The following is a 26,825-nucleotide window of genomic DNA, read 5'->3' as shown; positions in this document are numbered from 1 at the left end:
TGCAACATTAGGGCTTAATGAAAGTGACAAAGAAGAGAAGGGCTTGGAGGAGACTGAAATACAATGGACACAGGGGCTGGAGGAGATTGACCAGAGAGGGAATGTGAAAGCCATTTGTGAAGAAAATTTTAAGAGAAAGGGACTAATTTGCAGAATTCCTAAATGCCATGGTAGGGGAAAGAGGGTATTGGGAGGCAGGTTTGGAGCCTGTTGCTGTGTCTTGACTCCTGGGAGAGGTCAACAGTGGTAAATGCAAAGAAGTGGTTCATAGGAATAAAGAAGTAGAGATAAAAAGAAAATGGCAGTGGGGAATTCCCTGGCGGTCCAGTGGTTAGGACTCCATGCTTTCACTGCTGAGGCCGGAACTAAGATCCCGCAAGCCATGCAGCATGGCCAAAAAAAAAAAGAAGAAGAAGAAAATGGTGGCAACAACAATGGGGCTGCAGAGATGGTCAGAGAATATATTGTATAGAAGATAGATAAAACGTACTGAGCTGTTATCCTAAGGAAATGAGCCTGTAAGGAAAGCGGGGCTTGAATGAAACCTCAGTACTGTTAGGGACCGTATGTATGCATTGTGCATGTCACTGACTTTGAGAGGTAAGTTGTGCGATCCTATAAAGTGCTATATATTTAAGAGAAAAGGTACATGAGCAACATGGAAGGTGAATTGGTCTTAGGATGGTGATATCTGCGTATGACAGAGGGAGGCGTAAATGCCATTTCAATTTATAATGCCACATTTGAAATTGATTCTTGATGGCAGAAAGAGTGGCTCTCTGTGTCGTATCCAAGGTAGGAGCTGTGTAAAGATGTTAACAGCCTGAAGTTGAGGTGAAGGCCATATCTTGATGCAAGAAGATAAACCCCACTGTCCAATTCAGGGCAAAGTTTATTTGATTCTGAAATTGGCATCAGTCGATTTTTGAATAAACCTATTCACATTGCTTGAATGTATGAACATCTGTGTATTCGTTAATAATGCAATAGACCTTGAACAGTTACTAAGGGGGGCACACCATAATCAGGACAATGTCTTTTGCATTTGGCAATTAAGAGACAAGTGGTCATATTCCCGGAAGAGTTTCAAAAGATTAACAGGTTGGAAGCCACCCAGTTGGATTGGCTAAGGAGTAAATAAGAGGAGAGGATGAAGGAACAGCTAGTGTACACAGTTCTTTTAAGAGGCTTGACTTCAAAGGGAATATGGGAGATCTGTTCGTTCACGGAACGTGCAACTATACATTTTTGTATACGCATGAAGATGGTTAAAAGGCTTCCACGTCAGGTATGTATTTCTTTTTTTTTTTTAAATAAGGTTTAATTTATTTATTTATGGCTGTGTTGGGTCTTCGTTTCTGTGCGAGGGCTTTCTCTAGTTGTGGCAAGTGGGGGCCACTCTTCATCACGGTGCGCGGGCCTCTCACTATCGCAGCCTCTCTTGTTGCGAAGCACAGGCTCCAGACGTGCAGGCTCAGTAATTGTGGCTCACGGGCCCAGTTGCTCCGCGGCATGTGGGATCTTCCCAGACCAGGGCTCGAACCCGTGTCCCCTGCACCGGCAGGCAGACTCTCAACCACTGCGCCACCAGGGAAGCCCAGGTATGTATTTCTTACTTTCCCTTTAAATACTCTTTTAAAATTGAACAGTTGTTTTTATTGCTCCTTGTAGAGTTTTGCAGCTATAAAAAAATGTAGATTTTTCTTCAACCAATGGGAGCTAATCTAAGCCTACAAATGCTTCGCAAACTAAGGCAAGACCAAGAGAGCAGCTAGGGAAACAATAATTTTCTTTTCAAGCTTAAATTCATTGTTTAAGTTTTTTTTTTTAATTATTTATTTATTTATTTATTTAATTTATGGCTGTGTTGGGTCTTCGTTTCTGTGCGAGGGCTTTCTCTAGCTGTGGCAAGCGGGGGCCACTCTTCATTGCGGTGCGCGGGCCTCTCACTATCGCGGCCTCTCTTGTTGCGGAGCACAGGCTCCAGACACGCAGGCTCAGCAATTGTGGCTCACGGGCCCCGTCGCTCCGCGGCACGTGGGATCTTCCCAGACCAGGCCTCGAACCCGTGTCCCCTGCGTTGGCAGGCAGATTCCCAACCACTGCGCCACCAGGGAAGCCCTGTTTAAGTATTTTTTAACACGTATTTTATGAAGCGATCTAACACAGTTGCAGGGGAGGGCAGGAAAAAGGGGTCTGCCAGTGACAGCACTTTCTTCTGTTTTATCAGAAGTTTGTTTCTGGCCCAATATTCTGCACTTGGGCCAAAAAGGGCAGAGCTGCAGCTATCTCTACAAACCTTCTTTATTTTATTTTATTTGTTTGTTTATTTATTTATTTATTGGCTGCACAGCATGTGGGATCTTAGTCCCCGACCAGGGATCGAGCCCGTGTCCCCGGCATTGGAAGGGTGGAGTCTTAACCACTGGACCACCGGGAAGTCCCTACAAACTTCTTTAGAAGGTAGTTTACTAGCCCTCAATTGTCAAAACTTGAACATGCGTCTTGAAGATTTCACCTTCACCTCTAGTGCCTACCAGGACATTCCTTCCAACAACACAGTCACACTCCTTAGAGAGTTCCTATTAAAAACATTTTCCCCGGGACTTCCCTGGTGGCACAGTGGTTAAGGATCCACCTGCCAATGCAGGGGACATGGATGGGTCCCATCCCTGGTCCGGGAAGATCCCACATGTCACAGAGCAACTAAGCCTGTGAGCCACAACTACTGAGCCCACGTGCCACAACTACTGAAGCCTGCGAGCCTAGAGCCTGTGCTCCGCAACGAAAAGTATCCCCGCTCGCCACAACTAGAGAAAGTCCACGCGCAGCAACGAAGACCCAACGGAGCCAAAAATAAAACATTTTCCCCATCTCGTTACACGTCCTGTGAACTTTAGCTCCTTTTATAGGTAAGCCTTCTGAATATTTGACCATCTCCAGCCAAAAAAATTCAATTTTGCTTACAATACCCGGCCTTTAGATTATTGGATTTTGGTTGATTAACTCTTTAAGCATATACTCGTTTATTCATCTCTCTCTGGTACTGTGTCCTCTAGTTTCATATTTCGCAGGAAGTTCTAAGATCAGATGATAAGCTGACTAAGCATGATGCATGTCTAGACAGTAATAAAATACAAACTCTCCTGATTTCAGCCACTATGCTTATAGTACTTACAACCAGACTTAGATGAATGATTAAAGTACATCAACAGTACATGGAAAAACTCTACGGTAAATATGAGGAATAATTCAACTCTCAAGAACCGACAGTAAATGGCAGCAGGCGGGGCGGGCACCTTCAAATTATTCTGACCATAGGAATCAAGAGAAGGAAACAAAACCGAGAATCTAAAAAGGATAGAAATAAGATTATTCTCTTCTTCCTCTGAAAAACTATTGTGTTGTTTTTGCCCTTTTAAAGAGCATAAGCTAAAGGCCTCCTTACTACGACCTTTGCCTGACGTTGCCATTAAAGAAATGGATTATAAAAGAGCAGAAAACGTCAGCCCTGGAGGGTCTGTGAAAATACTGGTCAAGGGGAACAGGAATTGGAAAGCAAAGACTGTTCGTACTGAATTTATCTTCTCTGGTGCAAAGGGTTTTTGCCTTCTCTCCCCCTCAAGCCCATGGGTGGAAGCAATGAAATTCACTGACATAACTGGGCCAGTTGCTTTTTATTTCAAGTACGCTGTGAGGAATACTTGAAAGCAATCATCTGTGCTCAGTAATTGGCTGATAAAGCTCAATAACCTCAGCAATTACAGTCACTGTTCATTCAGGAAATCCTCCACACATCATTTGAAAGCAGGGCAAAATTGTAAATTATTATAATACAAACGTGTGTAACTCTAGTAGCACATACTGTTACAGTGGGAGGAACAAAGATTTAGTCACCACATGGAAATTCTGGTCAGAGAAAACTCAGGTTACGGCAGTTTTCAAGGGAACGGAGAAGGACAGGGGTCCATGGAGGAGCGATGAATGTGATGAACATGGGTTATTCCCAAAGCAAATTTACTTGCAGGAAAACTCACCCAGGAATGAGTTTTCAGGGGTTATGATGAGATTTATGAAAAGAACAAAACACAACAATACCCATTTTGAGAGTAAGAGAGTAGAAAAGTATTAGCTTGAATGTGCCCATTGAGTACAGGACGGGAGAAGGAGAGAACACGGCTAGCGATCGGCACCAACCAAACAAAGTATTAAATGTAGGTGCCTTCTAAGAAGAGATCACAGGATGTGTGGGTATAAGAGACACGAGAATGAGAAGCATGTAATTTCTCATGCAGACCTTTTAACGCAGACTATTTCGAGCTGGGTAGCATCTAGTCAAACTCTCAGTTTTTCAATTTACAAGTCAAATGTCTAAGGCATGAGAAGTTAAGTCACTTGTCCAAGGTAATACCACCAGCAGGTGGCAGAGCTGAAATTAAAACTTGGGTTTTTTGACCTAAAATTCTGCTTTCTTTTCAATATGGTATGTGGCCTTCCCTCGCATTGTTTTCCCTATGTACTAGTTCAGACTATTGTTCAGTAAATATTTACTCTTTCAGGCTTATGGTCACCAGACCTGTTTTATAGGTCAACATTTCCTAAATTCCTCATGTACTTCATTTCTAGGACTCTCTGATCAGTTACCATCAAAGATCCCTACAGGTTAAGATATTAAGAATATTATTTTGTCCCTGATGCACCTATCTTGTCTTTGCATAAGCACTGCCATTTGGCCTCTGCTATTTAGAGAGTCGGTCTCATTAATGGGATTACTCTTAGCCTAACTCCTACCATCCTACTTGGCCCATAGAAGGCAGACAACATGGAGATGGCTGTGTTCCCTCACTAATATATTTCTCAATGAATTAATAAAGCAAGTGTACTTTGGACTGTCTAGCAATAGTGTGTGTGTGTGTCTGTGTGTAAGTTTGTAGGGGTGATTTGGCATGATATATCCACTCCTACATTCCTATCTCCCTAAACCGTTGGGTTCCATCCTCTATGTTATGCCAGGGATGATCTGGCATCTGACCCTCACTAAATTTAACCCCCTGTTAAGTCCAAGTTTTAGTTCACCAACCAAGAAACCTGCTACAACCAGCTACACAGGCCAGCACATTAAGTCTAGCACCTCTAGTAGGTGCTCACATATCAATAAATTTGATCAGTAAGGATTCTATCCTCCTAGGTCTAATTCCCTTGAAATCCATTCCCATACATCTTCCCTGGGGTTATGGCAATATTAATTAATAAGCTAAATTAACTGTAAAAATTAACAAAATCTTCAAATCCTCTTGGTGTAAAAATTATTTCTTTTCAGATTAGTCTTTTAACGTCCCACCGGGATACCGATATCAGATCCTAGTTGTGGGCCTAATGGGAAAACGGGGTCATTGGGGTGAGTCGAGTACAGTAAGCACTCACCTGAAAACAGCTGCCTCAGGAGAGGTTGTTACGTTATCCTCAAACAAGAGACTAGCGTTTGCAAGACCTAGGAGGCCAGGCTTCTTCCACTGCCAAGGGAGACTCAAAAGTTCTGTATTCTCAGCTGTCTCTCATACCACCCAAATATCACCTTTTCACTTCTCAGAGTCAAAAGTCATTGTGAGGATCAAACAAGTGTATTTTTAATGTATGTATATCTCTCCTCTATCAGATTAAGCTTTTTGAATGCTGGGCTTCTGTATAATTCAATTGTGAATCAGTGCCTGGCAGATAGAAAGCACTAAATAACTGTTGATTGAATAATGAAATTGAAGAGGTCTATTTGACTTCTAAGTGCTTTGGCAAATATCCGCTGTTTATTATTCTGGAAATGTATAAATGTCTTCCTTTATACAGTCAGCTATAGCTCTCAATAATCTCCCTCTTTCTTTCTGTTTCTCTCTCTCTCTTACACGGGTCACTGTGGCGTGGTACAGAGACATTTATAGTCTACTGCAACTATGACGGGAAGGAAATAACTCTCAGGACGAGTTCATTTGGGGGAAAAAGCTGTCCCCAAATGGGAAGACGTTATTAACTGATATTTTCTATTTTGGATTGTCAGGCCATCCTGCTCACTTCAGCAACGTGAGCTTTGCTCCTCTGGGCTCCTGTGGTGTGTGTGCTACAGTGACTTAGGTCATGCTCAGCTATAATGGACCAGGCTGGCATCTGAATTCCTCACGGAGTGTGAAATGTCTGTGAGGAAAACCTGGGGGCCTATTGCCTTCGGTGGGCTGGGTGGGGTCTCACCGGCAGGGAGTTCTGGAGTCTGTCAAATAGTGAAGAATCTTAGCAAATGAATTCTGAGACACTATGGAGAAATGAAATCTTTTAAGAAAGAGCCAAGATGTATCTTGGAAGAAAATCACGCAGGTCAAGTCTAAGGGACAGGATGGAATTAAGAACAGAAAGAAATGGATGCCAAATCCAGACACTTTTCCCAGCCCCGTTCTTCTTTGCCCATCTGCCAGTGGGAAACTGGGGACAAAAATAGACACCGTCGGCCCCCTGTATCCGTGGTTGTGGAACTCACAGATAAGGAGGGCTGACTGTATTCACCATTTTATATAAGGGACTCGGCACTGCAGATTTTGGATTTTGATATCCGCTGGGGCTCCTGGAATCAATCCCCCTTGTATACCTAGAGACAACTGTACTTTCACATCTCCCTTGTACCGAGAGGTGGTCTTAAGATGGTTTTCTGGCTGAAGACATGTGAGACGATGTTTTGGGGAAGTTTCTAGGAAATATTTATTTTCTCCCTGACCAAAGGGATAAAGCTCTGGTCGTTGACTCGCCAGCCTCCTTCACCCATCCCTTTCCCCATTTCTTGCCTTCAGATGTGGTCGTGTTGCTTGGAGCTGCAGCAGCTACTATCAGATCATGAGGTAAGAAGTTTAAAGAATAAAGGAAATACTGAAGATGACAAAACAGGAGGTTGTGAAAAACCTAGATCGTTAACTTCAGTAACATTAGCTTAAATTTTGGGAATTATTCATCTACATGGTGACGCCTATATGGCAGCGAGTTTGGCATGTTTTAAAGTCTATACCTATACCTATATGGTGTCTTTCTTTTTTTCTTTTAAACTAAAAAAATCAGTAAATATGGTATGCTACATGCTCTACTTGTAGGATCGCAGCAAAACATTCAACTTTCCGGGACCTCAGTTTCTCTAACTATAAAATGGCAATGAAGCCTCTTCTTCACAAATATAAAACAAGTTAGGTATGTAGGTAAAAATGCTAGATAAATATAAACTATCTTCCCAAGGGAATTAAATGTATTCTGCATGAATATACTGATTTTGGAACACAAGATTCCTTTATTAATTTTTCGAGAATGGTATTCACATTTAGAAAGCAGGGACTCATGAGACATTAATTACTATACCAGTTCTTTCCACAGACTCACTTTGTAATCTTTAGCAAATTATTTAATCTTTCTGATCTCTGTTTCCTCAGTGGTCAAATTAGAGATGTAATGCTTTCCCTACAGGTGTAATGGGGTTGTTTTAAAGATTGAAGATGGTAAAATATTTGGAAACAAAAAACTGTGATATGTAAATGTGTAATATTAATATATCATTAGAGATATTTATGTATGACACTAGAATGCCCCCATTTACGTCTAATATGGAGTTTAAATACTGAGAAATTAATTAATATTAACTTGTCCTTTTGAAAGGAACTCTTGTTTACTAGGGATTTATTTTTGTATGTGTATTTTCAAATATCTATTCTCAGGAAGATGAGGGAGTCAGATTATTTTAAATTTCAAAATATTCTGTCATTTAAAATATTATTTATTATATTTATTATTAATAAAGAGAATACATATACAAATACAAAAAACTAGAGAGATACTTAACAGAATAAAATGTAACAGCAATTTTTTTCTTATGAATTGTCTTTATCATAACAATTTGAAAAAAGAAGTTAGATTATTTGTCCTGAAAAAAAAGTTTTAATATCTGTATTCAGAAATTGCCTAAAGTATTATTTTACGTGGGAAAGTTAATAGTCATGTCTATTTTCCTGAGGTTAGAACAAGAAAAGATACTTATATATATACATATGGATGAATGTGTGTACATATGTGTCTATCTAAGCATTCTGATTTTTACAAGTAAGGTTCTGCTATTGAAGGTTGGGGGGTTGTTATGAAGTGGATTAGATAATTAGATTTCCAAATGTTTGGATGGTTTAGAAGTTGACATGACCTTCTCAAGTTTGTTGGACCATTTTATAGAGCACTATAGCATGCACACTATTTACGCAATGTTAGTGAAATCCTGGATAATGGATAATGTTATATCCATGTACAGGGGGCTTGTAATCCTTTAATATAATTAGTGTTATTTTCAGCATGGGCTGACAGTGTTGTACAAGAGAACTAAAGCTCCCCCTTTCTTTCAGCATCCCTTAAGCACTGTCCTTTCCAGATAGAGATGTCTTTCCAGATTTAGCTGCTCTTTCTTCTAACAGAGCTGACAGCCCTTGCTCTGACCATAAATGTTATTTTTAAACCTTCCCTTGCTTACTGTTACAAGTTTTGATAAGGTTTTGACCACTAGGACAATTACTGGATGCTGCTGCCTGTTTGTATTCTTATCAGACTACTTCTGGTAAAAGTTTCTACTTTTCTTATTCCCTACCTGTCTACTTTACACTCAGGAAGCTTTGTCATTGGTAGGAATAAGAAGTTAGACTAGGTTGAAAAACACTTATCTTCTCCAAAATCTAATCAAATTCAATACGTAAAGTATTATTATTCCCATTGTTACAAGGACTGCCAGAAAATGACTAAAAATTATAAATTAGAATTCAGAGTTTCCATTTGACACCATTTAGCTAATGATACTAGACTGTTGCCTTTTACTGGGGAAAAAGAACAGGGAAAAGCATCTGACCCCTTTCCCCTGTGATCTGGGTCATTAAGTCAAGATACTATGATTCACTCTTCTTTTTTTTTTTTTTAACATCTTTATTGGAGTATAATTGCTTTACAATGGTGTGTTAATTCACTCTTCTTAAATGGTCTTATTGTTTTTGATGACTATACTCAGCTTCCTGGTTTTTCATTAAGCCCTACCCTCTTTAAAGTGGGAAATGTTGCTTTCAAGCCTCATTCTTGTACATCTCTCAAACTTTCTTCCCCTTATTTATCATACCTATCCACTTTCACCGCAAGATGTCTTGGCTGAAAACAGGAAAACCTGATGAATTAGGAGGAGTACTGCAGATTAAATGCTAATGTAAATGTTTAGAGTTTGGCATGTTTTAAAGTCTGTTACTCTCACTGCCATTGTGGGGGGGTTATCCTCAACAACTCCTATAAATGCTACAGGGAATTATGCATGTACAGGCCATCAACGTTCATGGGTGAATAAACCTTACAGTTATTTAAGTAATGTAAAATCTATTAGAGAAGGGTGAATGGGTTAATATATGAGTTAGGTTCTGAATTTACCTGAATCAAACTTCTTAATAGACTACTTATTTTATGCCTTGTGCCAATGAATAATTAAGTCCCAGTGTATGCACCCTTAAGCAAAGCAAATTACTTATCAGTGGTGTTTGGGAATTGACATAAAATATTCTGTCTAAACTCAGAAGTGTCTCTGTTGTCATCTTCACAACAAGTCCAAGTAGAACTGATACAATTCTTTTTATTAATAGAACTGAGAGGTAAACCTGGAACAAAGCCAACTTTAGATGTGCAGTATTAATTTTACAACTGAAGGCAGTTTCTATAAGAAGCAACAATGAGGCCACATATTAGTGATTACTGCTGCTAATTTTGTGGTTTATGGAGCTTAGTTTTAATTTTTATATCCTAACAATGAAGCATATTAGATATTCATGTAAGTTATTTTGCATGAGACTTATTACAAGGCAGATGTAATTTCCTTGGCGATAACCTACCTGTGTCCAAAAAGAAAACTGTGATCAAGATTTCTAGCATGTAAGAAAAAATTTTTTTTCTTTTTTCTTTTCTCCATCAATGGCAATAGGACATAAATTTCTATAATGCACACACAACTTAATTTCCAGTGTCAGTGATATTTTGTCACTATTATACCATTCCTATTTAATGGCCATTCTTCCATGTCCAGTTGTAAAAGACTGTAACATGATTGAGATAACTTTCCTTTGAGGAAATGAGCTTTTGACTAAAATGTGCTGCTACCGTTTTTAATACAAGCTTTCTTAAGAGCTTTGGATATTAACAGGTGAGATTAAAACTGACTTCTTGTAAAAGGAAATTGTTCCAGAGTTGATATAATTTTCTCAGAGAGTGCAAGATGTACAGAAAACAAATGTGACATTTCTTTTTATTTGATGAATGGAGCTTGGTTTAAGCATCGTCTCCGTTAGACAAAAGGATCCCTAAGGCGAGAGAAGTGAGATTCCTTGCTTCTCCCTGCTCCTCTTGAAACTCACCCAGGAACAAAAGAACAAGAAATTGAAACAAAAACTCTGTATTCTGTGAACCTTGGAGACATCTGTAACCCCAGTTCACAGTATAGGAACAGAGGGAATTAATGATAAAGAAATAGTAAATGACTTACTGGGATGTAGGGAGGTCAAACCTAAATGTCTGCAGAGGGAGATACTGATGGGCAGTCAGTTTACCCTGTGGGGTGCTGAAAAGACTCAGGAATTAGAGGTCCAGACACCAGAGAATGTAGAAGGAAGGCAGGAGCTGGAAACAAGGAGATTGTTCTAATATTGGTCTAAGAAGCATTTTGTCCCCTGTGAGCCCACCCTCACTGCCTTGTTAGGCATCTCCTCTGTACCCCCATAGCAAATGTTCGTTTTGAATTATAGGAGGTCCAGAAAAACAACACAGAAAACAGAAGAAACAAAAACTTCAAACATTAATACAGGAAAATTTCTTGGAACTGGTAAATGTTCATTTTCTGATAAAAAAAAGGGCTCTCCAAATGCCAGCAAAATGAGTAAAAATAGAAACACACCGATATTCCTCATCACGAAATTTCAGAATATACAAAAACAATGGTCCTCAAAACTGCTCCATGTGGTCAGGAGAGCCAAGCACATTCCTGAGCCCAGGAGGAGGAGGACATAGGAGGGGTGTGAGGAGGTATGAGACGCGCCAGCACCACTGCCAACTTCGTCCCTAATTCTAACGATTTTGTACTTATGAGAATCTTCATCTTCTTCTTGAGCTGTTGGCATTTTTGAAGGATGGCATTTGCCCAAGGCCACTGATTCGGATACTCATTGCATAGAGGGTTTGTCTCCATGGCCAATATTAATAAACAGGCAAAGGCCATGATTACATAGATCCTACAATCAACTAGGGAAAAATAAAGGTAAAACATCCTAAAATGTTATGCTATTCCTCAGTGGTTATGCTTAATCAGTAGGGAGTGGTAGGCTGAGAGATGTCTGTAACGGGGCTCAAACTTAGAGAATCAAGGGAGAGAAACAGTCAACAGAGCAGTTTCCATCTCATCTCCCAACTCTGAAGTCAGTGGCTCCAGAATAGATTTCCCAATTCTCACTGATTATTAAGCTCTCTAAAGTTTTTCCAAATTTATTTTTAAAATGAGGCCTTTGGGTTCAGCCCTTTCTATTCCCTCTTCTATAGAAGGAAGTTTCTATGGGTTTCTCTTCTCTAACCCATCCAGTCAGGCACTCACAACCCCACGCTATTTTTTTTTTTTTTTAATTTTATTGGAGCATAGTTGATTTACAATGTTGTATTAGTTTCCGGTGTACAGAAAAGTGTCAGTTATACACATACATCTATCCATTCTTTTTCAGATTCTTTTCCCATATAGGTCATTACAGGGTACTGAGTAGAGTTCCCTGTGGCTATACAGTAGGTCTTTGTTAGTTATCTATTTTATATATAGTAGTGTGTATATGTTAATCCCAATCATTGAAACTGCTCTTGCTAAGGTCAGAAATTGTACTCAACTTTTGAGCAGCATTTTCTTTCCTGCCATCTCTTATTTGAAATATGCTTTCCTCCTACGATGGTGAAACTATGCCCTCCTTGTGGTCCTTTTCTCTCACTGGCTGCTCCTTCTTGATCACATTTTTTTGTCTCTTCTTGATCTACCAGGCCATGGTGGGGAAGCCCTGGACTCCATCCTACATAGCTTCTCTTCTCCCTGCATACTCCACTCCTCTCAGTCTCATCCAGTCTCAGGGCTTTAAAGTCAAGCTCTATACTGTGGACTCTCGAAGTTTATCCCCATCCCATCCTCTCATTTTTCCTCAGGCTTGAACTTGGACAACCTAGCAGCCATGGACATCTCCGCTGGGTGGTCTAAGACGCCTGGCACAGCTAAACTGGCGTGAGGTCAAGCACTACAATTTCTCACCTGTACCACTATAAAAGCTCAGCGTGGTCTCCCGCTTTCTTTTTTGTACCTCTGAGTCCATTTTCCACATTGCAGCCAATATCATTTTCTAAAGCATGAATCTTCCCTGTTCCAATGTTTCTGTGTCATCCCACTGCAAACAATACAGGGTCTGAATTCTTTCCCACCATCTCAGTGACCTGGCCCTGATTTTCTTTCTGACTCCACCTCTATCCACCTCCCCTGACCACACTCCAGCCAACTCATCTTCTTTCTGATCCACCAAACTCACTGAAAAGACAACTCTCTTCCCTGTGCTACTCACAATACTTCAGACACCAAATATGTACGTTTTTCATACCAAGCAATTCTGACACTAAATCCCTGGAGTTAGCACAGACCCCACAGTTTAAGGGCTCAGTCTCACAAGACCATCCCCACTTCAGACCCCAGTGGCAAATTCAGGGCTTCCCTACTTCTCACTGACCAGCTATAAATTGGTGCTTCCCACAATCCCCTCCTCGGGTTTGATAATTTGCTAAAATGGGTCACTGAACTCAAGAAAACACTTTACTAGCTATTATGGGTTAATTATAAAGGATACAACCCAGGCTCAGCCAACTGGAAAAGATGCATGGGGCAAGGTATATGAAAAAGGATGTCAAGATTCTCTGCCTTTCACTTTCTCCCAGCCTGTCCATTTACATCAGTGCAAGTGTGCAACTGGACATCAGGATGGTGTGAGGAAATTCAGGGATATTAACCATGTGTGATGTAGCTGAGATGTTCTGAATGCATAGATCTATATCATGCAGTGCGACTTAAAACTATGCACTATTTCCGGTCACTCTGTGATTCTCATTTTTGTTCATGGACCCTTCTCTATGGGTTATTTTCTTCCTGCTGCTCCACATTTTTTCTACTCTGCAGGCCCCCAAATCAAGTCCTCTTCTATTTGGGTCTTAGTGAGACACAGTTAGGTTTCTGATTAAAACAAACAAATGAACAAAAAACTACATTGTTGTTAATGAAGCAACTTCCCTATTACCCCAGTTGTTACTTGTTTTCCTCATTTCTGGGCCAAGACTCTCTTTTCCTCTAGTGTTTTACATCGGTCTCATTTCAGATTGTGGATCCTGTTTTGATTTCTCTTCTCAGACTTCGCAGGTTTACCCAGCCTCTAGCTACCCCTTATTTTGCCGACACAAACATACAGATCCTCTATTACCTCACACTCTCTCAGGAATTCACACTGAATATTTGGATTATATCAACCCATCAACTTTCATTGCAGCATTTAAAAATATCTTATTTAACATTTAGAAAAAAATCTAGAAAAAATTACAGTATCTATAGTTTTTATAGTCTAAAGATGAGACTCTTTCTTTCTTTTGCAAATCATTTAAAATATTTTTTTTCCCTCAAAGGAAGTTTACACAGCAATCATGGGTTTCACCATCTGGGAGTAGGAACATAACGTCCAGGCCTTTTGTGAGCAAGTATGTAAATATACCTGCTTTGAGCATATTACGTAAATGGCAGTAACTCATTGAGAACTAACTCTGTCCTGTGCAATGTTAGGTGTTTTGGTGGTGGTGTTTAATTTAATCGATCAACAACTCGGTAAGGTTGAACTACTATCCTCATTTAACAGAAGAAGAAAGTGAAATTTGAAAGATTATATAATTTAACAAATAACACATAGCTAGGAAATGGAGGAGACAGGATTTGAACCAAGCTCTGTCAGTCCCAAAAGTCCATTTATTTCCACTTGCCATGTCCTCTTTGCTCAGAAATAAGTTTTAAGGAAGTACAGTATTTACACTGACTGTATAATGTATATATAATGTGTTCAATGAATATTTAAGAGATAAATATAGTTGTATTTACTTTCACTGATGTAAAAAGACGGTAAATATTCTGAAATTGCCAGATCATCTTTTAATTCCTCTGTTCAATAGTTTATCAGTGTTTGCTGTCATGAATGGAAGAAAATATTTGCAAATGATGTGACTGACAAAGGATTAATCTCCAAAATATACAAACAGCTCCTACAGCTCAATACCAGAAAAAACAAACAACCCAATCAAAAACTGGGCAGAAAATCTAAACAGACATTTCTGCAAAGAAGACATACAGTTGGCCAACAGGCACATGAAAAGATGCTCAACATTGCTAATTATTAGAGAATGAGGTATCACCTCACACTGGTCAGAATGGCAATCATCAAAAAGTGTACAAATAATAAATGCTGGAGAGGGTTTGGAGAAAAAGGAACCTTCCTACACTGTTGGTGGGAATATAAACTGGTGCAGCCACTAGGGAGAACAGTATGGAGGTTCCTTAAAGAACTAAAAATAAAGCTACCATATGATCCAGCAATCCCACTTCTGGGCATATATCCGGAGAAAACCATAATTTGAAAAGATGCACCCCAATGTTCATTGCAGCACTATTTACAATAGCCAAGAGATGAGAGCAACCCAAATGTCCATCAACAGAGGAATGGATAAAGAAGATGTGGTACATATACACAATGGGATACTACTCGGCCATAAAAAAGAATGAAATAATGCCATTTGCAGCAACATGGATGGACCTAGAGATTATCATACGAAGTGAAGTAAGCCAGACAAAGACAAATATCATATGATATTGCTTATATGTGGAATCTAAAAAAAAAATGATACAAATGAACTTACTTACAAAACAGAAACAGATCCACAGACATAAAAAACAAACTTATGGTTTCCAAAGGGGAAATGGGGGGATAAATTAGGAGTTTGGAAGTAACATATATACACTACTATAAACAAAATAGATAACCAACAAGGACCTATTGTGTAGCACACGGAACTATACTCAATATTTTGTAATAACCTATAAGGGAAAAGAATCTGAAAAAAATAGATATATATGTATGTATAACTGAATCATTTTGCTGTACACCTGAAATTAACACAGCATTGCAAATTAATTATACTTCTATAAAAATAAATTAATTTTAAAAGAAGAACTGAACAGAAAAAAAATGTTTTCTGTCATAAGGGGTTCAAACCTCTTATTCTGTCAATCTTGAATCCTGTATATGAACTTCCAGCCTGAGCCAAACTGGAATTTCCTTTGCTCCCTATTGTAACCCCACACATTGCACCTTTGCTACTCTGTTTCCTTATACTAAATACTCCTGCCCCGAGACTTATCAAATTCCTAATTTCTGCCACACCTCAACTAGAATTTGACCTTGAAGGCTCTGCTGTTTTAATTGCCCTGGCTCTCACTGATAGCTCCTATCTCTGAAATCCTGCCATACTTTCTGTGTGTGCTGCTACCTGGAACTTAAAAAGTGGTTCATTTTTTATTCATCTTTTGTGTATAAGAGTATCTTACCCTTAACAACTGTGAGAGTATTATTCATCTGTTGGTATCTCTGGGACCTAAAACTTAAAAGATGCTAAATAAGAGTTAAAAGACTTAGACAGCGGTGAGCAGCTTTCGATACAGCACACCGTAGCAGGGGGAGCAAGCCAGCAAAGCTTTAATGCTATTTCTTTTCTTTTTCTCAGCCTGAACAGATGATGACATACATTATATTTCTTTGTGTCTTCAGTATACCAGCATGCTGTCTGGAAAATAGCAAGTGGTCAATAATATTCATTGAATTTAATTCAATTAAGGACACTTTTGTGGAGAAGGTGAATTTCCAGAGCTGTCTGAATAACACAAGAGAAGACTTGATAGGCTCTTAGGAAAAGAATGATGTTCTGAGTACATTACTCCTTTCTAGCATGTTTTAAAATGGAAGGAAAAGTGGGGGAGGAGGGGAAACAAAGCAGAAGCAAGTGCCTGGATGAAAAACCAAATAACGTAAATTTTAAATTGCCATACAGAGAATTACAGAAACTCTCCATTTCCGCAGTAATTTAGTCACATCATTTCGATTTTGTCTTAAGAACAGTCTTGCTTGGTGCCTCAGTTTATGTTTTCATCTTAAGAAGTTTCAAATGGAAATATTGTATCCTATGTGCTAAGAGATAAAATTCAAGATGCATCCCAAAGAAAATGCATTATTTTATTTATATAAGTAGGAATCACAATTCTTTAGATAGCATCTATCCTACAATATAAGAATGCAGGAAAAATCAAACTTGAGGTTTCTAGTTTTATAATTTTTTTTTTTTTAACTAAAGACAGCCTTATAATTGCTCAGCTAGGTTTTATGTAGTAAAAGAGAAAATCAATTATTTTCAAATTATTTCAAAAGTTTTTCATAGAAGTCATCATGAAATAAACACTAGTACAGGCACAACTTTTTTGAGGTTGAAATTATAGTCAGAACACAATTGCTCAAATGCAGTTGAGGAATTAAGGAAGTTTTGAACAGGAATAGTAAACAAAACAAGATCAGGCAAAGGCATTAAACATGACTTAGAAAGTCTGGAAATATGATCATGAACACAGTAAGTTATAACCAGAATCACAGAATGTTGGAATTGAAAAGGACCTCAGAGATAAAGACCCAGACCCACATGTACAAAGGATTTGACTAGGATCAAAAGCAGCCTTGTGGGGCTGGAACCAAAAGGAAAGGAGCTCAGAACATTTTTGTTGGCGTTCAGAACCACGAATTTAAGTTTTTACAATGCCTGATAATGAATGCAAAGAGAGAATTTACTTTTTTAATAGTTTTTTTTCCCCTCTCTGTGAAATAAGCAGATTAAGACAAACTATATGTACTACAATATGGACTTCTTGAGGTCAAGGGCTACATAGTGTCTCTTTCTGCATCTCCACCCCCTAAATATAAGGTCCAAGGCATATTGACAGTAGTTGGATCCAGTAATCATTGACTGCTTACAATGTTAATTACCTTAATTACTGGGTACATATATCAATAAACTGTTGCTGTTATGGGTTACATTGGGTCCCCCCAAAAGATATGTTGAAGTCCTCACCCCCAGACCTCAGAATGTGACTTTATTTGGAAATAGAGTAGTTGCAGCTGTAATTAGTTAAGATGAGGTGATAGTGCAGTAAGGTGGGCCCTTAATTTAACATGACTCGTATCCTTATAAGAAGACAGACACAGAAGGAAGATGGCCATGTGAAGACACAGATGCACAGGGAGAACACCATGCAAAAATGGAGGCAAAGACAGGACTGATGCATATGCAAGCCAAGGAACACCTCCGACCACTGAGGCTGGAAGAGGCGAGGAAGGATGGTCCTCTAGAGGCTTCGGAGGGAGCATGACCCTACCAATCCCTTGATGTCAGATTTCTAGCCCCAGGACTATGAAAGAATGCATTTCTGTTGTGTTTAGCCACCTAGTTTGTGGTACTTTGTTACAGCAGTCCTAGGAAACTAATACACTACCTTAATCCTCACTAGAGCCCATGTGGTTTAGGGTCCTCTTATTTTATCATATAACTGATTAGGAAACTGAGTCCCCCAAGGCAAAGCCGCATGCTTAGCGTCACAGTGGCTGAGCCAGGAAGCAAACACAGGCAGTCTGGCTACAGAGCCCATGGTCACAGGCTATCATACAGTATTTGCTGGTTAAGTGAAATCAGTGCCTGGATGTGTAGTATTGTTCTATAGTGCACTGGAACATGCAAACTAATTTCTTCTCAACATATTGTACTAAATCATATTTTAAATAAAGCAATAAGACCACTTGCAATGTGTTTTATGACCACCACCACCCTCCTCCTCTTTCCAATTACTCACTCATCAGATGACCAGCTCTCACTCAATTATAATAGGGTACTTTGCATCTAATTATTTTTTTAAACCGTTATGTGTAGAAACCAAGAAAACTGCAATTTCAGAGCTTTGAGCATCTGTGCAGCTTTTACAAAAAAGGCTATTTCTTTGGTCCTTAAAAAAACCACGGCAAGAATCTAGCAAGTAAAAAAAAGACACACAAGACAACTTATTGCAATTGAGTGGCGAAGCTTTCTTTTGAAAAATAATAAATATGTGTGTGAGCTTCAGCAGAGCTCTGTATCCTCCATTGAAATGTCTGTTCATGAGCACCCCAGCTGGGGAAACTGGGCCAGCCACTTTGCTGGGGATCCCTACCTCCCACCCCACATGCCACCTAAGAAATTTGCCAGTAATTTTGAAATTATAGGACATTTTCTGTCTACTCACTCCCTCTAGACCCAGGAGAATGGTCTGCATTGCAGGAGAACCTGTTTCTGAGTTGTGATCCTCAGGATAGAGTAGAAGGGAAGAAAGCAGCAATAGAACAATTCCTACTGGTAAGTGGCTCCGCCCTGTCATGACCCAGTTAAGTGGGGAGGTGCTCTGATGAGCTGGCCTAGTGTTCTGGGAGCAGCTCCGGAGCATGGCCGGAACATCTCCTAGTGTCCGTTTAGAACATCAACTGACTAGCTATTGCTGTAGCACTTAGCCCCTATTGCTCATATATAAACATTTTCAAATCTAACTACTGTTGAGGCCATAGGAGTCTTTAAGCTTTCAAATGAATAATTCTTCCCAGTTCAGAGGCCTCTTAGGGAAAGGTTGAAAGAGAAAGTCAAGCTCCACTTTGCAAAGGTCAAGCCATTTAAGGCTTTGTCAGGTGCAGACAGATCCAGTACTCCCCTTTCAGAAAGCCTCGCAGGTGTGACATCCTCAGGGAGGAGTGAAGTCACAAGGCTTGTGCATTTCACACAAGTGGAAGCTTGCTTGCTTCTTCCTGGGAGCACAGAGACTGCTGACATTGGTTTATGTGTAAATACAGACGGTGAGGTCAGCAGATGGAGCTTATTAATTAGAGAACCGTATAAGCTGAAACAGAGACCAAAACCATTCTACAGAAATTATGCCAATGCTATTCTTCCATATGGAGTGGCTGCATCATTCTGGAATTTGGCTGGCTCACTGGGGAACTTTGGCAACTCTACTGACTTCACAGGGACCTATTTTTCTCAATATACAACATGAGGAAGTGGTACTTTTAGATTCCTGACCTCTCCGAGTTTGTGAAACTGTGGCACAAAATCGAAGGCCATACAGCAGAGAGGAAGGAACTGGTCACTGGAGCCAACAGACCTGTCATGAAATTGCAGCTTAATGGCTAATTCAGTGACATTGGACTAGTTATTGAAACTCTAATCTCTAGTTTCCTCATTCGTAAAATAAAGATATTTATACTGACTGCAGATCTGTTAGAAAATTAACAGAAATAACAAACACAAAGCAATCAACTTATACCTGTTGATAAATGATAACTTTGATCATATTCTCTTTCACTGTCTAATCACTCCCTCTAGACCCAGAGAGATGATACCCACTGAAGAAGAACAAGTTTCTGAGTTGTAATCCTCAGGTTATGGCAGAAAAATTTCGATTTTTTTTTACAGTGCAGTTTTGACTAGCTTCTAGCATAATGCCTGGCTGACTCCTGGTTTCCATAAACAGGTGTCTGTTGAAAGAATGCACGAGTGAGAGAATGAATGAATGAATGCTAGATCCGTACAGGGCCCTTCAAGCACCTGGATCTGTCTGTAGCTGATCATTCATGCAACCTTCCCAGCAGCTGTCATGCTCTGGCAAGATAAATGGGACCTAATTATTCATTAAAACACCTTTTAAAAATTAAGTTATCCTTTCAACAAGGAATATTTTACATTCAGATATTCTACTAACACACTCTATCTAATGTATTCCTCATAAGAAGCCTATAAAAATAGAAATTATTATCCCATTATAAAGTTGAGCAAAGTGAGACTTAGAGTAATTAAGAAATTTTTTTCTAAGGTCATTCAGGTAAGAACTAGCAAAACCAGGATTGAAACCTAGGTGTTTGACTCCAAAGCTACTGATATTGATCAATGGATTATATTGCCTAAAGTTTAATCTCAAAGTGTTCACATACTGGTAGGAGAATGAAGACCTCTACACGCATATATAAGAGGGAAAACACCTAAGGACTATGAGAGTATAGAGGAGAGATGGCTCCAACCAGGTACCAGGTAGGTCAACAGATAGTCTTTCCATGTTTGCTGATTTTTGGGCTTGCCTTCGAGGGATAGGCAAGTTTTTTATGTGGAAAAAATGGAAGGGGGGAGGATTTTAGGCAAACAAAATATAAGAAATTGCATAAAGAATTATGTATGTTCATGTAATATCTGGTAATTGGTTTTGGTCGGAGCACAGAGGATGATATGAGGGTAGCCGTGGAGAAGGCCTGAAAGGGAAATCATGGAGTCTTAAAATCCAGATCAAGGAGTTTTGATTTCATTTGAAATGGAGAGAAGTGTCAGTTTTGATCCCGGCCCAGTGAATGATATACTCAGAGCTGATTTAAGAGGACCAATCAGCTGGGATGTGAAGGATAGAAGGGAGGACAGGAGACATTGGTGGTAAGTTAAGAAGTTGCACCTATTCTGATGAAGGAAAAGAAAAACATTTGTTAAACACCTGTTAGGGAAAGGCACCACACTAGACATTTTTCTCAAATCACATTTCTAGTCCTAATAACAATCTAATGAGGACATATTGACTCAGTTTTACAGATGAGTTGGCTGAGGCTTGGGGATAAAATGGTCAAATGGTCAAGAACAGAGACAGTGTTGGACTCTCAGGCTCTCTGAGTCCGAAGACCCCTGGGTTAAGGAAGACTCTTGGCTGCCAGCGACCTGATGGCAGGTTCCATCCTTAGGAAGGACTGGGCCGCAGTGGAGCGTTAGGGACCTCTGGAACCCATGGCTTGAAGACTGAAAGGTTTTCTGTGCTTCTTTCTACATATTGGGGTCATTTCTTCTCATTAAAGATGCGCTTTCTCAGAAACCTGGTGATCTTAACTACCAGCAACACCCACATTTAGCATCTTACTTTGTTAGCCTCTAGAGAAATACTTAGTTGATAATACCTCTCCAAAAATCTTGTGGATAAAGAATAATAACAACCTAGCTTAGGGTAAGTATTCATCTCTAGATCAATGAACTCTAGGCAGGAGAGCATGGTCTGGGAGGAGCAGAACACTTTGGTCAGGTTCATGTCTGTGGGTGGAGGACATGGTCACACCTAATTAATATGGAATCTCTCTCAATAAATATGTGGATGGAAAGAAGGCCAGTTTCTGTCAAAAAAAATAAAAAAGAGTGCATGAAGCACATCATCCTATTGGTAGCCACTACATGCACTGTCTTTCCATTAAAAAAATACTTTGGGACTGGACTTTCATGACCTGAATCATAGGAGCACCAGTTGAACTGGAATGAAGAAGGCAGATGAAGTGGTCAGTAACAGTCTGAATCACAGACCATACCATAAACATCTCTTAAGGGTCTGTCTTTATGAGAAGGCTTGCCCAAATAAGCATTACTGACATGAAAAGGGGCTTCCCCACTATTTTGGAATCCTTGCTTTTATCTTATGTTATGACGTTATTTTATATAAGCAACAGATGTATAATAAAACCAGTGATGATGATTGACTATTCATATGTCACCATCCCATAAGAAAATGATGGCAAACATTGCATCCTTTCTTTCAGAGACGGAGATTTTTCCAGATGCTTTGACAAAAACAACATGCATTTCCCTTTTGTTAAGTATATGTTATTATTTGAGGATATATTTATAAGGGATGATAGAATCAAAATACCAAAACCTATTTATCTTGATAAAATGTGTTACCTAGGCAACTTAAGAATATGTTCAAGATCCATTTTGTAAAGAAGTCAAAGCATTTATTTTTCAGACTACTTAAATATCTTTCTATCCTATTTAGTGAATTCTTTAATAATTACTAACATGTTTACCTAGTTTTACCATGCATTGTGTATTTTCATATTTCATCCTTTCTGAGATTTCACAGCAACTTTGTGAGGCAGCTAAGGAGAGCATTACTATTCTCATCTTGTTAATGATGAAGCTGAGGTTCAGATGAACTGATTTTCCAACTTTCACAGTGTATTGATCTTGATTCTTGCAAAAATCAGAACTCCTTTTTTTATTAGGAAGGGAAGGAATATACTAAAGAACATCTAGTAATTCATGGAATATTTGAGGTGGCCAAAGACCCAGCCTTGATGTCTAGATAGCCAAAACACTGCTGGAATTACACTACAGAACCACTCCATGATTATTACTTCTGGGTACAGGCATCAACTCTCAGGCTGTGACACTGGGCAGGAGACAACTCTCCTGGAGCCATGATCAATGTTGCCTTGGGGAGCTGAATGTCTCCAGCACCTTCCCCACCCAAACAGACTCTGTACCTGCATGGACTAAATGTTCACTTCTCCCCCCCGCACCCCCCCCCCACCAATTCACAAGTTGCAATCTTAATCCCTAAGGTGATGGTATTAGGAAATGGAGCCTTTGAGAGGTGATTAGGTCACAAGGGTAGAGCTCTTGTGAATTGGATTAGTGCCCTTGTAAAAGGGACCCCAGAGAGCTCCCTCTCCCCTTCCACCATGTGTGAACACAGGGAGAGGACAGCATCTATGAACCAGGAAGCGAGCCTTCACTAGACACTGAATCAGCAGCGCTGTGATCTTGGATTTCCCAGCCTCCATAACTGTGAAAATAAATTTCTGTTCTTTATAAGCCACTGAGTCTATGGTGTTCTGTTACAGCAGCCCAAACTGACTAACACAGTGCCTCACCTGCTTCTGCAAATCAAGGCTTTCTGAATCAGTGTCCTATGAGTATGATTGAGTGGTAGAAGCAAGGACCTGCTACTAAGGTGATCAACCATCCTGGTTTTCCCAGGGCTGTACTGATGTTAGGACTGAAGAGTCCCACACCCCAGGAAGCCTCTCAATCCCTGGCAAACTAGGCTGGTTGGTCACCTTACTTTACTGTGGCTGCACAGGAGGCTAAGAAAGCAAGTGTCACTACCCCTAAGGTAGATAATTTCTTAAAACACAGCAGAGGTACTCAACCATAACATACTACCAAGAAACAATGACAAATGCCATTACACAGCAATGATGAATAATCGGCTTCTCACTAAATTACTAGCAGGAGTTTAAAGCATTAGGAAAAAAATCATTACATATTTAGTAAACATCTTTATTTTTACTTTTGGTCAATGCAGATACCATCCACCTGATCTCATTGGTTGGTCATGATACTCAAGCCAGGATGACCACAGGGTATCTGTGTTCTCCAGATCGGACTGGATATCCAGTTGGATTCGGCTGCATCTGGGTCTCTCACTTTGCCTCCAACAAGGAGGAAACCAGAAACTTCTTAACAGGGAAACTGAATGAGTTCATTCTATGGGGAGGAACAGAGTCACGGACAAAGAGAAAGCAAGAGACGGTGGGAACAAGAGAGAGAGAGAGAGAGAGGGAGGGAGGGAAAACTGACAGCATCCTGTGAGTCCCTGAGAGGACCCCACCTCCCAGCATCATCATGCTAAGAGCCCTAATAAAGTTCTTTTTGCTTAAGCAAGTGTGGGTTGCCTTTCTTGCCTTACGTGAATCCTTACTTGAAGGATTTTCATTCTTCCAAGGTTTCATGCTTGTATCTGGGAAGGCTGCTTGCAGACGCAAAGGCTGGTTGCAGACCCATGCTGCCCGAGTGTGTAACTCAGGGAAAGTAATTAGAATTACTATAGTTTTGGGTGTCTGAACGGCACGCTCACTGCACACAAAATTATCACTTGCTTTAAAATATGCATGTGTATTGGTTTATTACTTCTAGATTTAATTTATTCCCAATTAAGTTGCCTTTTCACCAGCCTGTTATATATTCCATTTTTAAAACACCTGTATTTGCTTGTTTCTCTATATCTCTTATAAAAGTATCAAGTCCTATACATAATTCTTAGGATCATTTATACAAGTACATATTCCATTAATATTTGCTGAACAGGGATAATGTCTATAACTAAGGTTTTTTCTTACTTTGAGTCCAAAATGACAATAATTTAACTAATATCTCTCTTTTGCTGTCTAAATCCTCAAGCCTCTATCTTTGGGGGCCTCTCTTTTTTGGACTTGCTTTTTAAATAAAAGAATATGCTTTTCCTGGGCTGATATAAATGCTTAGTTTTTAAGCACTGGAAAGAAAAAAAAACAGGAAAACATAGTAAAGTTCGTAACAAAAACCTGCAACATTTATACTGCTTAATTATTTAAAAAATCCTTACAATAAGATTTCCATGTACAGTCTGCAGGGTACACAATGCACCAGTGGATAGTCAGGCATAGATTCTGTGAGGAATAAACGAGACCAATCAGGGTTCTGGTCCAAGGAAAGAAGCTTACCATCACTGTTAAAGGGCACACCCCAGACCCCCAGATGAGCAAGTGTGAGCCGTGGTACACGTAAGTGCTCCAGGTCAGTCAGCCCAGCGTTTTGGTGCATCTCCTTCCTGACCTAGGTCTCAAGCCCCCTAATGTTGGCTAGTCTTGATTTGAGCCACTGATTATCAGACAAAAGGGGAGTAGGAAAGTGATAAGGAACTCAAGACCTGGTTGCCCACCCCGGAACTCAAAAAAGCCCCCTTTTCAGCTTGTGTTCCATTCCTAGGATTTGAAGATAAAGTCTGAGGTAAATATACAGCTATCATGATCGCAAAGCACTTAGAGTGTATTAAACCCCCAGAGTCAGTAGCACATTTTTTCCTTCTTAGGAATTTGAATATGAATATGAATTTGATAAATATTGTATGTATATTATATCAGTGCTCTATCAACAATTCTTTTTATATAATTTTAAGTAGACTTTATTTTTAGAGCAGTTTTAGGTTTACAGCAAAAATGAAGGGAAAGTACAGAGATTTCCCTGATACCCCCTGCCCCCAAGCATGTATAGTTTGCCCCATTATCAACATCCTACACCAGAGTGGGACATTTGTCACATTTGATGAACCTGCACTGATGCGTCGTTATCACCCACAGTCTAGAGTTTACATTAGAGTTCAAACTTGGTGTTGTACGTTCTATGGGTTTGAACAAATGGACCCACCGTTATAGTCTCAAACAGAGCAGTTTCACTGCCCTAAAAATTCTGTGTTCCCATCTTGTCATCCTTCCCTCCCCACCGATGCCTCACAACCACTGATCTTTTTACTGTCTCCATGGTTCTGCCTTTTCCAGAATGTAATATAGTTGGTATCATACAGCATGCAGTCTTTTCAAATTGGCTTCTTTCACTTGGTGATATGCATTTAAGTTTCCTTCATGGCTTGATAGTTCATTTCTTTATAGCACTGAATAATATTCCATTGTCTAGAGGTAGCACAGTTTATTTACTCATTCACCTACTAACAGACATCGTGGTTGCTGTGAAGTTTGGGCATTTACAAATAAAGCTGCTGTAAACATTCATGCGCAAGTCTTTTGTGTGGACATAAGTTTCAACTCCTTTGGGTAAATACCAAAGACATGATTGCTGGATTGTATGGTAAGAGTATGTTTAGTCTTGTAAGAAACCATCAGACTGTTTTCTAAAGTGGCTGTACATTTTTGCATTTCTACCAGCAATGAATGATTTATATTTTTTTATATCTTTAATTTGTTTGTCCCATTGGGCCTTCCTTAAGTCTAAAAACTTGACGATGTCTCATCCTGCTTACATCCAATATCAAGTGAAAATCAAACCCTTCTGCATGTCATTTCTTCCTATCACTGCCAAACTGCTTTAAAGAAATTTCTGTATATGCTTTCTCCCTTCCTGCTTATTACCTTAAAAACCATACCTTTATCTGGGAATTTCTTTCTCTCTCAAAGAAGAAAATAACATAAAGGAATGATATTGAAGCTTCCAATTATAATGGATTATTAGTTCTCACTCTGTTAAATTTCCCTTCTACCTTGGACATTATTGAGCTCCTGTTCAAGGAAACTCTCTTTTGCCTTGAGGACACTCTATTTTCCTGATTCTCCTTTAACTTTATCTTCTCTCTTTTAACAGTCTGTAAAATATAATTCCCTGTAATATTTTTTCTTTACATTGTCAACATTGTTTGTATTGGTTATCATATGTTTCAACTATTGCAACTCTGTGAACCACCCCAAACATATTTACCTCCAGGTCTAGCCATACACCAAATTCCAGTTTCACTTCTCTGATTAAACACTCGAATGGACCCCCAGATGTAAGACTTAGTGCCCTCAAATGAATTGACACTTTTTCCTCCTAAATCGCTCCTACTCTGTGTCTTTTATTTCCACTGAGGCTACCATCACCACCACTCTGCCATACTCCAGCCCTCCAGACACCTGGGCATGCAACTTAAACATCAAAAAAAAAATTTCCTTTGATCCCACACATTGAATCAATTACCAAGTGAAGTCAGGTATGCTGCCATACACTCTTTTTTACTCTCCTCCCTTTTAAATGCTTCTAGTTCTTTCTTTCTCACCTGGACTTCTGCAGGCACCATCCCATTCAGTGATTCCCAAGTGTGAGTCTTGACAGAATGTGGGGCGAGAGACCAAGCACGTCCTGTTAGGAAGTGCTGTCAAGATACTGGCTGGGAAAGGGACGCATTTGTAGTGGGCAAATAAGATGCTTTATGA

This window comes from Balaenoptera borealis, assembly GCF_965194805.1.
Source record: "Balaenoptera borealis genome assembly, chromosome: 14".
NCBI classification, from domain to species: domain Eukaryota; kingdom Metazoa; phylum Chordata; class Mammalia; order Artiodactyla; family Balaenopteridae; genus Balaenoptera; species Balaenoptera borealis.
The sequence above is the reverse complement of the archived record's forward strand: the minus strand, read 5'-3'. Positions refer to the sequence as shown.